This window comes from Carassius carassius, chromosome 22 (genome assembly GCF_963082965.1).
Source record: "Carassius carassius chromosome 22, fCarCar2.1, whole genome shotgun sequence".
Classification (NCBI taxonomy): domain Eukaryota; kingdom Metazoa; phylum Chordata; class Actinopteri; order Cypriniformes; family Cyprinidae; genus Carassius; species Carassius carassius.
This window is the reverse complement of record NC_081776.1, coordinates 24,661,675-24,673,956: the sequence shown is the minus strand read 5'-3', so window position 1 is coordinate 24,673,956 and position 12,282 is coordinate 24,661,675. Positions and strand designations below refer to the sequence as shown.

The following is a 12,282-nucleotide window of genomic DNA, read 5'->3' as shown; positions in this document are numbered from 1 at the left end:
GGTGGATGATCATACAGTTAACAACAGCACCACCACGGCAGCGATTCAGGTGGACGATCATACAGCTAACGACAGCACCACCACAGCAGCGCTTCAGGTGGATGATCATACAGCTAACAACAGCACCACCACAGCAGCGCCCCAGGTGGATGATCATACAGTTAACAACAGCACCACCACGGCAGCGATTCAGGTGGATGATCATACAGCTAACAACAGCACCACTTCAGGTGGATGATCATACAGCTAACAACAGCACCACTTCAGGTGGATGATCATACAGCTAACAACAGCACCACAACGGCAGTGCTTCAGGTGGATGATCATACAGTTAACAACAGCACCGGCAGCGCCTCAGGTGGATGATCATACAGCTAACAACAGCACCACCACGGCAGCGCCCCAGGTGGACGATCATACAGCTAACAACAGCACCACCACGGCAGCGCTTCAGGTGGACGATCATACAGCTAACAACAGCACCACTTCAGGTGGATGATCATACAGCTAACAACAGCACCACCACGGCAGCGCCTCAGGTGGATGATCATACAGCTAACAACAGCACCACCACGGCAGCGCCCCAGGTGGATGATCATACAGCTAACAACAGCACCACCACGGCAGCGCCCCAGGTGGATGATCATACAGCTAACAACAGCACCACCACGGCAGCGCCCCAGGGGGATGATCATACAGCTAACAACAGCACCACTTCAGGTGGATGATCATACAGCTAACAACAGCACCACCATGGCAGCGCCCCAGGTGGATGATCATACAGCTAACAACAGCACCACCACGGCAGCGCTTCAGGTGGATGATCATACAGCTAACAACAGCACCACCACGGCAGCGCCCCAGGTGGATGATCATACAGCTAACAACAGCACCACCACGGCAGCGCCTCAGGTGGATGATCATACAGCTAACAACAGCACCACCACGGCAGCGCCCCAGGTGGATGATCATACAGCTAACAACAGCACCACCACGGCAGCGCCCCAGGTGGATGATCATACAGCTAACAACAGCACCACCACGGCAGCGCTTCAGGTGGATGATCATACAGCTAACAACAGCACAACCACGGCAGCGCTTCAGGTGGATGATCATAAAGCTAACAACAGCACCACTTCAGGTGGATGATCATACAGCTAACAACAGCACCACCATGGCAGTGCCCCAGGTGGATGATCATACAGCTAACAACAGCACCACCACGGCAGCGCTTCAGGTGGATGATCATACAGCTAACAACAGCACCACCATGGCAGCGCCCCTGGTGGATGATCATACAGCTAACAACAGCACCACCATGGCAGCGCTTCAGGTGGATGATCATACAGCTAACAACAGCACCACCATGGCAGCGCCCCAGGTGGATGATCATACAGCTAACAACAGTACCACCATGGCAGTGCTTCAGGTGGATGATCATACAGCTAACAACAGCACCACCACGGCAGAGCTTCAGGTGGACGATCATACAACTAACAACAGCACCACCACGGCAGCGCTTCAGGTGGACGATCATACAGCTAACAACAGCACCACCACGGCAGCGCTTCAGGTGGATGATCATACAGCTAACAACAGCACCACCACGGCAGCGCTTCAGGTGGATGATCATACAGCTAACAACAGCACCACCACGGCAGCGCTTCAGGTGGATGATCATACAGTTAACAACAGCACCACCACGGCAGCGCCTCAGGTGGATGATCATACAGCTAACAACAGCACCACCACGGCAGCGCTTCAGGTGGATGATCATACAGTTAACAACAGCACCACCACGGCAGCGCTTCAGGTGGATGATCATACAGTTAACCACAGCACCACCACGGCAGTGCTTCAGGTGGATGATCATACAGTTAACAACAGCACCACCACGGCAGAGCCCCAGGTGGATGATCATACAGTAAACAACAGCACCACCACGGCAGCGCCTCAGGTGGATGATCATACAGTTAACAACAGCACCACCACGGCAGCGCTTCAGGTGGACGATCATACGGTTAACAACAGCACCACCACGGCAGCGCTTCAGGTGGACGATCATACAGCTAACAACAGCACCACCACGGCAGTGCTTCAGGTGGACGATCATACAGCTAACAACAGCACCATTTCAGGTGGATGATCATAAAGCTAACAACAGCACCACTTCAGGTGGATGATCATACAGCTAACAACAGCACCACCACAGCAGCGCCTCAGGTGGATGATCATACAGCTAACAACAGCACCACCATGGCAGCGCTTCAGTTGGAAGATCATAAAGCTAAAAACAGCACCACTTCAGGTGGATGATCATACAGCTAACAACAGCACCACTTCAGGTGGATGATCATACAGCTAACAACAGCACCACCACAGCAGCGCTTCAGGTGGACGATCATACAGTTAACAACAGCACCACCACAGCAGCGCCTCAGGTGGATGATCATACAGCTAACAACAGCACCACCACAGCAGCGCCTCAGGTGGATGATCATACAGTTAACAACAGCACCACCACGGCAGAGCCCCAGGTGGATGATCATACAGTTAACAACAGCACCACCACGGCAGCGCCCCAGGTGGATGATCATACAGTTAACAACAGCACCACCACGGCAGCGCCCCAGGTGGATGATCATACAGCTAACAACAGCACCACCACGGCAGCGCTTCAGGTGGACGATCATACAGCTAACAACAGCACCACAACGGCAGTGCTTCAGGTGGATGATCATACAGTTAACAACAGCACCACCACGGCAGCGCTTCAGGTGGATGATCATACAGCTAACAACAGCACCACCACGGCAGTGCTTCAGGTGGATGATCATAAAGCTAACAACAGCACCACTTCAGGTGGATGATCATACAGCTAACAACAGCACCACCACGGCAGCGTTTCAGGTGGATGATCATACAGTTAACAACAGCACCACCACGGCAGCGAGTCAGGTGGATGATCAGACAGCTAACAACAGCACCACCACGGCAGCACCTTAGCAGACGAGCCTGCAGCTAATTGCACCACCACGCCAGCGCCTCAGTCGGATGAGCCTGCAGTTAACAACAGCACGGTTATCTTATTCAGGCTAGATCAGTCAGTGTGAACGCGCAGTCCTAAGCACATGTCTAAGAGCGCTGACTGTTTCTATAGCAATCGGGACGCTTCTAATGGCATCTGCAGTGACACGCTGACTTACTGTTTGGCTCTTTCATTCAGAAGACGGGGCTTCCTGCGATTGAGTGACCTATTGTGCATTGCATATTCTATAGTGTTTGCTCACACAGACCAGCCGGTCTCCTTCAACCTCCAATTCTATTTCCAAAGCGTCTTTCCATTCTCCCCATCCATCCCTCGCTTGCAACACACCCCAGTCACAAACATCCTTTCATCCCAACATCCCTTCTTTCACCCCTCCTTCAGATTATTCTACCCTCTCTTTACCTCTCAATCACACTCTCTCCCTATCTTCCCCTTACCTCCTCCCCCTCCTATATCCTCTCATCCTCAACCCCCCCTCCCCCAGTCAAAGACATCCTTTCATCCCAACATCCTTTCTTCCACCCTTCTTTCAGCCATTGTCAGGGTTGCCTCTCGTCTAACTGCAGAAGCCTTCACACCTGCACATTCTGTGATGGAGCCATGCAAGAAACTCCTGCTCTCATAACGCTATGACACCAGCAGACTGACTTGCAAAGCACCTCCACACTCCTATCAAGAACCTGACATAGTCGACAGGCCACTAGCAGAAGAAGCCGAATTAAATAAATGTCACTCTCATTCCAACCATTAACCATATCATCACAACCACAGAATACTCATTCACTAATTCGCTAATTCACTCATTCACCGGCCAAAGCCGATACCACTAAATGCCAAGTCTTGCCTATCCATCAAGAATCCGTTTAGGCTTCTGGGAAGGTGCCATTAATTAATTGTGAGCCCCATTCGTTTGCAGAAGCACCCTAGGATGTTGGTCTCTCTTTCCGAAGCTACAAAGGATTCTTACTAACAACCACAGTCTTCTTACATTCTTCACCTCCTTGAAGACTTCAGATAGTTGCACCTTTATCTGCACCACAATAATTAGGATATCCACACTAATCTGTTTCACTGAACTCTGCCTTCCATTATCAGAGTAGAAACCTTTAAGCCTCGCACTTCATCTGAGCTAGACAGATGTACTAAGCGTCTGCTACCAGCACTTCTAGGCCACCTTAACAATGCCATCCAGATAATACCTCAAGGGTAATCCTTTGCGTCAGACATTCTGTCAAAACCAGAAACCATCCCTTCCCCTACGACAGAGTCACATTAGATAAACATGCAAAAATGCACGTAATTTAATTGCAAAATAAATGTAACTGTAATCTGTTACTGAGAAAAAAAAGTATAATTAAATTACAGTTACTTATGAAAATGCTAATGATTTCAAAGGGAGTTAGATCTGAATATTTTCGCACATATACATATTTAAAATATGAGACAACAATGTTTCAAGAGTTGAAGACACAGAATATGACATATGCTTAATCCATAACTGTTTTATTTCCTATTTTGGTTTATGTATATGATCATTTAGTTATTTGTATATTTATAAGAACTGCCTTTTTTCAAAGTCATTATTAGATGCCGGTGTTTCCTGTCATAGCTATGCAAAGATTTGATTTCAAAAACCGTATCAAAGATATTAAACTATATGTTATGATTTTAAATCTGTATTAAACCTCAAAAAGATTGCAAAGTAAAAAGAGCTGCTAAAGTCCTATTTTGAGGTGGTTGTACATTACAATTAAATTATTATAATCTTAATTCAAGTGAAGAAGGATTCTGAATGTCTGACAGTAATCAGTGTTGAGTACCCCTGTAACATTCACCCTGCCTGCTTTAAATGATTCAAAATAATCAACATTTGAAAACAATAGGAATTTAGAAAAGTAATCAAAAAGTAATAAAATGTAATCAGTTACATTACTTTAATAAAGTCACTGAAACAGTTACACTACATATAACATTTTAAATAAGGTCATTTGTATCTGTAACTTATAACATCTCCAAAGTAACCTTCCCAACACTGGACCTGACACCTTGCAACTCAAGACAAAGAGAGTTGACAAAATCAAACTAAAATATAAACCCATATAGGATTTTAAAGGGTATCTTTCCCTATAAAAGAAAAACCCAAAAAAACAATTTTCTTTTTTAAACTGTAGTAATAAGAGAATGCAAAAAAAATAAAAAAAAATAAAATAAATTTCAGTTGCAATCGTTTTGATTTGCAGATTGATATTATTATTTTTTACTATATAGATTTAAAATACATTGTTAAATAAAGTTAATGTTAAATAATTTTCATTTATGGAAAAAGAAAATAGGAGTAACTTCTGTAATTAAAAATGTCATCAAATCAGGAGTCAAATTTCAGCATTTAAACATCAAAATCATGATACCCTTCAATAATATAATTGTAAAGCTACAATTAGATTGATGAATGCAGCCAAGGAAAACATGAAGAAAAGAAAGTGGAAAATAACACAGGTAAGACAAATAAATTAATTATTTTCATTTACGTATTAAACTGTTGGTAAGCTGACAAGAAAAGTTATTTAGGAAATATATTATTTTAGATATTGCATTTATGACTGCTCTACTACAAGCAGCTCAAAAAAAAAAAGTAAGCCACACTGGAGATAGGATCCAATCAGGTGTCGATCAAAGGAGCACATGACCGAATTACCTCACTTTCGGGCACGCGGCATGTGTCCATGGCAACGCTTAGCCCCTAGTGACAATTAACGGTCATCCGGTGATTTCCTCATACACGGCCTTGAGTTTTCGCTTTTGTTTGGTCAAAAAGGTATTTATTCTTTTATATTATTAGACATTATAGCTACCGTAACTACTGTTTATCTCTTAATGCTTACATCTGATGAAGTTTACATTTTTAAACCTTTGCTGAAGTTGTCCCGCGGCTGCTGAGGTTAGGCTATGTAAACACTTTCGAAGCTAATGTTAGCTTGTAAAGCTTAAATGATGAAATGTATATAATATTGATAGATGTTGAACTTAAATATTGAATTTCCATATGGTAAAAATGCATATTGAGACGCCTATATGCGGCAAAAAGGCATACGTCCGCTAGAATTCGGACTGCTTCGTCTAAAATGTCAGCAGTCTTTACAAATATTTTTCCAATGGATAAAGGATAAGTTAGTCCTAGACAAATAAATCCATACTGAATGTGTTCATTTTGTTTTTTTAGGTTAGAAGACAATGGGAAGAAATGCCATCGACTAACCACAGCTCACAACCAGAGACACGCGGACATACCATCCACCAACACACACACAAAATGAGCACTACAAATTTACAATTGTTCAATTAAAATAAACGTATTTTACTTCATACAACGTGTCTGTTGTCTTTGATTAGCCTAAAAGTACAATAAAATGACATTCAGAGAATGTCCCGGAGGGACGTTAACAAACTGGCTCGAACAAATGTCCTCCGAACGTCCGCCAGCGAACGTCAAAAAGAGGACTAAAACGGGTCGTCCGGACGTACTGCTCTTGACCTAAACAGACGTTCTGAACGTCCGGGGGAAGTCCCCTGTTTGCTGGGTTAATCACCTAACTTAGCACCATCTACTGTTTTAGAAGAGGAAGTTACTCAACTGCATTTGTGAGAAAATCTGCCTGGGTGCTTGTGAGAAAATCAAGCCGAGAGATCTCATAAAAAGCCAACTGTCTCACAATCGTAATAGGCAGGTATGTAGTTGTATGCACTAGGTTTGGTATTTGTTCAAAGGTTACATGCAATTTGTTGGATGATTTGTATTTATTTGTGAAATATCATTTAGGCTCATTTATTTATATTTGTAATACACAATATTACTCAACTGCGTATTCGCTCAAATTGACCTTTGTATTTGAACATTGTTTTCTGTTTGTTTGCGAGTCGAGTTTTCCTTTACAAAGTAGATCGAGTTTGTTTGCAAGTCGAGTTTCCTTTACAAAGCAGATCAAGTTGGTTTGCAAAATACTTGATTTGTTTAATTATGGCACAAAATTCGCTCCATACTTGTGACATATAAACGTGGATATCAACGCGATCACTTTATTCAGCATTCAAGTAAACACTAAGTTCGGATTCGTCAACCTGTATGAATTCATTCTGATGGAAGCAAAAAGTGTCCATGTAAACAAACCTAATGAAATTAGCCTAAATTAAGGGCATTAAAAAGTATTAAAAGTAATACACGTCATCTGCCAGGGTATTCATTTTTAATTTTAAAAAGCCCAATTTTTTATATATACAGTTTCATTTAAGTGCATGCCTTTCTTCTAAAATTCGCATTTATTTATATGTTGAGAGTAGAACCTGAGCGATATCAATTGAGGTGGTGTTCGTTCGTGCACGCGTTGAAACAAACTGGGTACCTGGCTGGATTGCTGCCAAACATGTTCGTGAGCTCACTTCCATTAAGTAATTAAAACTTGGGGAAATGCAAGTTTACGGACCTTTGGGTGGAGGACTCAAGATTTAAAGACTGGCTTAGACCAGGACCGAAACCCCCTGCAGCTGACCAAAATTGACATCTCTGAGGAGAAGAACTGGGTCTCCCTTAAAAGTCTAGACGTAGGCTTAGGTGCTGAATCTGCCATCAAGGTAATTTTGTTGTAGTTTATTGATTTAGGTGCATGTGTGTGTTGTGATGCCTGCACGAATCAACCAGCAAATTTGTTCGTTATATTACAATTATCATCATAAGAAGTTATGCAAACATTTCCTTTCTAATAGGGCTGCACAATATATTGAAATGTATCTAAATATTGCAAATGCTGTTGAAATATGCATATGGTAATGGCTTGCAATAACTGGGGTCATAAATAAAATAATAAAAGAGTAAATCACTTGCTGCTCTTGGCTGAATATCTTTTTGTAGCAATAATAATAACCAGCATATATTTAATTAATACAGTGAAAACTAAGCAGTGTTTGATTATTCTGTTTTTGTTGTTAAATAACTCTAATGTAGGATAACCTCAACCCCTAAGCCCTGTGGTTTACACTGATGTTAAAATAACACTTATTATGGTACAATAAAACACTGCAATAAAAAATTGAAAAAAGTGAAACAAGTAAGTTATATAATATTTTAAAGGTAATTTAAGTTTATTTTACACACTTTAAGCATAAACGTATCGCAAATCGAATATGGCATTATTTAATGAGCGCATATCACACTTTTCTTCAATATCGTGCAGTCCTACTTTCTAAGCATTGACGTGCAAACATATCCTATCTAAGCATTGACGTAAATATTCCTTAACATTTAATAGGCACTTCTGGGCAAACCAGGAAACAAGATAGGGGAACTCTCTGTTCTGAACTTCAGAAGAGATTGTTTGCAGTGCCTTGTTAAGGTTGTTAAAAAAACTGCAGGACAAATGCCCCTTAAAATTCCTAGTGGTTAGGCAGATTGCATGTTTGGATCCTGCAAGAATGAACAGGGACCCTGAGTGGTGCATTATTTAGATGAAGAATTTAGTGCAGACATTCATCCAGGGAAAGCAGCTGGTACACTCAAAAAAATGACTCATTGGACTAACTAGATTTAATTGAGGGCAGGATTTTCATCCAATAAATATGTGTAGCCCCAACTCATAAAAAAACGAATTCAAGCAATGAAATGGAATTAAGTTGGTCCAACTCAATTTTGACCAACTTAAATGAGTTGGTCCAACTCAATTTTGATCAAATAGTTTAGATGAGATGGATTTATTTTATGCTTCTTAAACTTAAAACATTTAATTGAAAAATCAATTAGGAAATCCTTCTTTTGCACCCCATAAAGACGAGAGACAAATATTGATAGATATTTTTTTATTTCAGATGTGTTATTTAATGTGAAAATTACTTAGAAAAATGCAAGTACATATTTTAAAGACTTTTTTCCAGCCTTTGTGGCACATGAACAGTTTATGGGATTCTAAAGTCAAAAACTTGACTATTAAAAACAAACAAACTTGACTCTAAAATAATCTTCAGAATCATATAAACATATGCATAATGGCTTGTCTTAAAAGGGATAAATGAACATTTTGTCATCATTTACTCATCCTCAGGTTGTTCCAAACATCTACAAATGTCTGTTAAACACAAAGGAAGATATGTTAAAGAATATGGGAAACTGAACAGTTCTGTGCCACCATTGACTTCCATAGTAGGAAGAAAAAAAAACAACAACTATGGAAGCCTATGTTTACTTTCTTCACTGACAGACAAAAATGAAAAGCCTATATCAGTCAAAGCTCAGCTTTAGGAAGGGAAGAGACAGAGCAAGAGAAAAACAAAGAGAAAAAGAGTGTGATGGAAATGACGAGAGAAAAATAATTGTGACATGAAAATTGAGCATTTAATAAATATATTCTTTTTGTTTATGTTAGTGTTGTCACACTAGAGCAGGGGGTAAAATCAAGACTGAAATTAGCCAAATGCAGAAAGCTGTACAATAACTACACAAAACACAAGACATTGCATGCATTTATACTAACAGAGTCTATGATCGCCAGGGCGTTTTTAATCTTTTGCCACTTCACTCCTCCTTTGCTCTTGAAGATCTGCATCAGTTTATCTGAAAAGTGGTCCAGCTGTGATAGGAACATTGATTGCAGTGGCTTCGTAGTGATCCGCATGAACTCTGCGTTCACCTTCAAAATGAAAAGAAAAACACAACACAAAACAATTTGTTTTGTTTATCCTTCTTACTACGAAAAGAACCTAATAATGACTAAAATAAAACACTACAGTAGGTGGCCATCCTGTCTGGGGCTTACCGCCGCGGCACCGGTAACTGTAATTCAGTCGCGTGTTAAAATCATTCGCGACACTACCGCCAGGTGGCGCAAAGGGACGGATTGTGAAATGAATATAATTGTAAAATTAGATAAAAGAAGGAAGTAAAACAACAATAACATTATGATATAACATTGTAACATTTAAAAAAAAAAAGATTATTTTTACAATTTGTTAATTTTTAAAATGTAGGATAGTCTTAGGCTACAGTCTACTAAACAAAAATTAAAAGAAGACCTTAACACAAAGGATCATATGCATGCTATTTTTATTAAACAGTAAATAAATATAAGGCCTATATATATATATATATATATATATATATATATATATATATATATATATAAGCTAAATGTTTTAATTTCATTTTCATTTCGGTTCATTCTTGGTTTAAAAAAATCTTCAGGTTCCATATGCAGAGCGAAATGGGAACGGTCCAGCATTTAGCAATAATTAGTATTAACTCTGTTATTATTCTTGATTTTTCAAACTACCAGCATTTTTGAATTATGCCTTATGTGTGACCAAAAATTAAGTATTATTTGTTTCAGCTGTTTGAGCGTGCTGGTGCCTCGCGCACATATTCACTGGAAACAGCAGTCGTTCACCAGACATTCGGCGTGAGCACTTTGACATATTGTTAATTATGATTTTTTTTTTTTGCTCGATACTAAAACGCACACAGACTATTTACCTCATGAATAATAGTTAAGCTTCAAATGGGCAACATCACAAATATGGAAACGTTTGATTTCTCACGATTGAGAAAGCCAAACCTTACCTTATGCTTAGCTTTAAATTATTATTATTTTGTTTGTTTTTTTGTTTTATTACTAAGCCTATATTATTAAATACTGCAATTATATTTATCCATTAGAATTATATATTTTTAATTATTGTTTTGTTCTGATAAATTTGTTAAATTTAAAGGATTTGTTGTAAAAAAAATTCTTATAGCCTATTTTTTTCCTCTCACAAACTCTGATTTATTTCAATGAATGTGATAGATTATATATCATAATAGTTAGGCTATAATATTATAAATCAGGTTGGCTTGTATTGCTGACGTAATATGTAAATTATATGCGTAGACTTGCACTTAGACCATAGTGCGGCCCGCTGGAAAAAAAGGTTGAGAACCACTGATATAAAGGTTGCTGTCCCATTTTATACAGGAATTGTTCATTTTAAAAAAATCGAATTATATTGTTAGTTCTAATTATATTGTTAACACAAGTTCATTTAGAACTTTTTTTTTTTACTTATAAACTCCTTGAGAATTTAAAGTTAGTTTAATAGTATTTAAATTCAAGTTTAAAAAAAGGTTTTAATTGCTTAAATTATTTTTTATTAATTAATAATATGTTATCATGTTTGTTCTTGTAAAAAATACGTGTTTATTCTTTAGGAAAACAAGGGAAAAAATAAGGGACAATCCGACTATTTGTTTTGCTTTACCTATTTATGTAAGCTACAACTATTCAAATAATAATAATAATAATAATAATAATAAAATAATGTCATTAAAAAATACCATTGGCCTGAGTAATTTTGACCATTATAGAATTGTGACTTTAAAGATTAGTCATTTAGGTGGTAAAAATACTGTGAAATGAATAATGGCATAACATTTTAGAAATTAACAATGGCATTTTAGAGCATTTTAAAACCCCTTTATAGAATTTTTGAAGGAAGCTGAACCAAATAGTTTATTTTCTGTGTAACCAGATATAACATCCACCATGTTATGATTAATGTACCATTGTCTTGACGCTTGTATAGTATAGATGTTGTCGTTTATTTAATTTATTATTTATATTCTATTATTTTATTATTTTTGCTGTAATTATGTATTTTATTTATATATTTTCATGTGTTTGTTTTTTATGTAAATGCTTCAAAAATCAATAAATACAATGTTTAAAAAAAAAAAAAACAACCGAAGGTTTATGAAACATTAGCCAATAAAGCATTTTTTTAAACAACGGAACTTAAAGTTGTGAACTAAAATATTATTTCAACCATACAGCATGTGAATAATAACTGCATAATTTTCATATAACATTTAATTATTCATAAAATGCATAAGGTTTCTGGTGTTTGGATTTGTAGGCTACTTCAATATAATGAGCTCCAAGTTTAAGAATAGCCCTAGACTAATTTCTCTCTCTCTCTGTTTAACAGCATTAGCTCAATGATATACGTCTTCCTTCCGTTATAATTTTCCTGCCGTGCTAAATGTTGGGCTCATGCAGGGCCGGCGCATGCCTATAGGCGAACTAGGCAGCCGCCTAGGGCGGAGAGAGAGAAGGCGAGAGAGAAGGTGAGAGAGAGAAAGAGAGAGAGAGAGAGAATTATTAATTTATTTGTTTGTTTCACATTAGGTATAAATAAAATAAAAGCTATAAATAAATAAA

At 38.7% G+C, this 12,282-nt stretch overlaps 1 long non-coding RNA gene across 1 annotated transcript; it reads left to right on the top strand.

The window, feature by feature from the left end:
• The first annotated feature begins 5,789 nt into the window (after positions 1 to 5,789).
• Positions 5,790 to 6,417, top strand: LOC132099171 (uncharacterized). Its single transcript, XR_009423043.1, has 2 exons — positions 5,790 to 5,902; positions 6,270 to 6,417. It is a non-coding gene; the product is annotated as an uncharacterized LOC132099171 (long non-coding RNA).
• Positions 6,418 to 12,282: the final 5,865 nt, after the last annotated feature.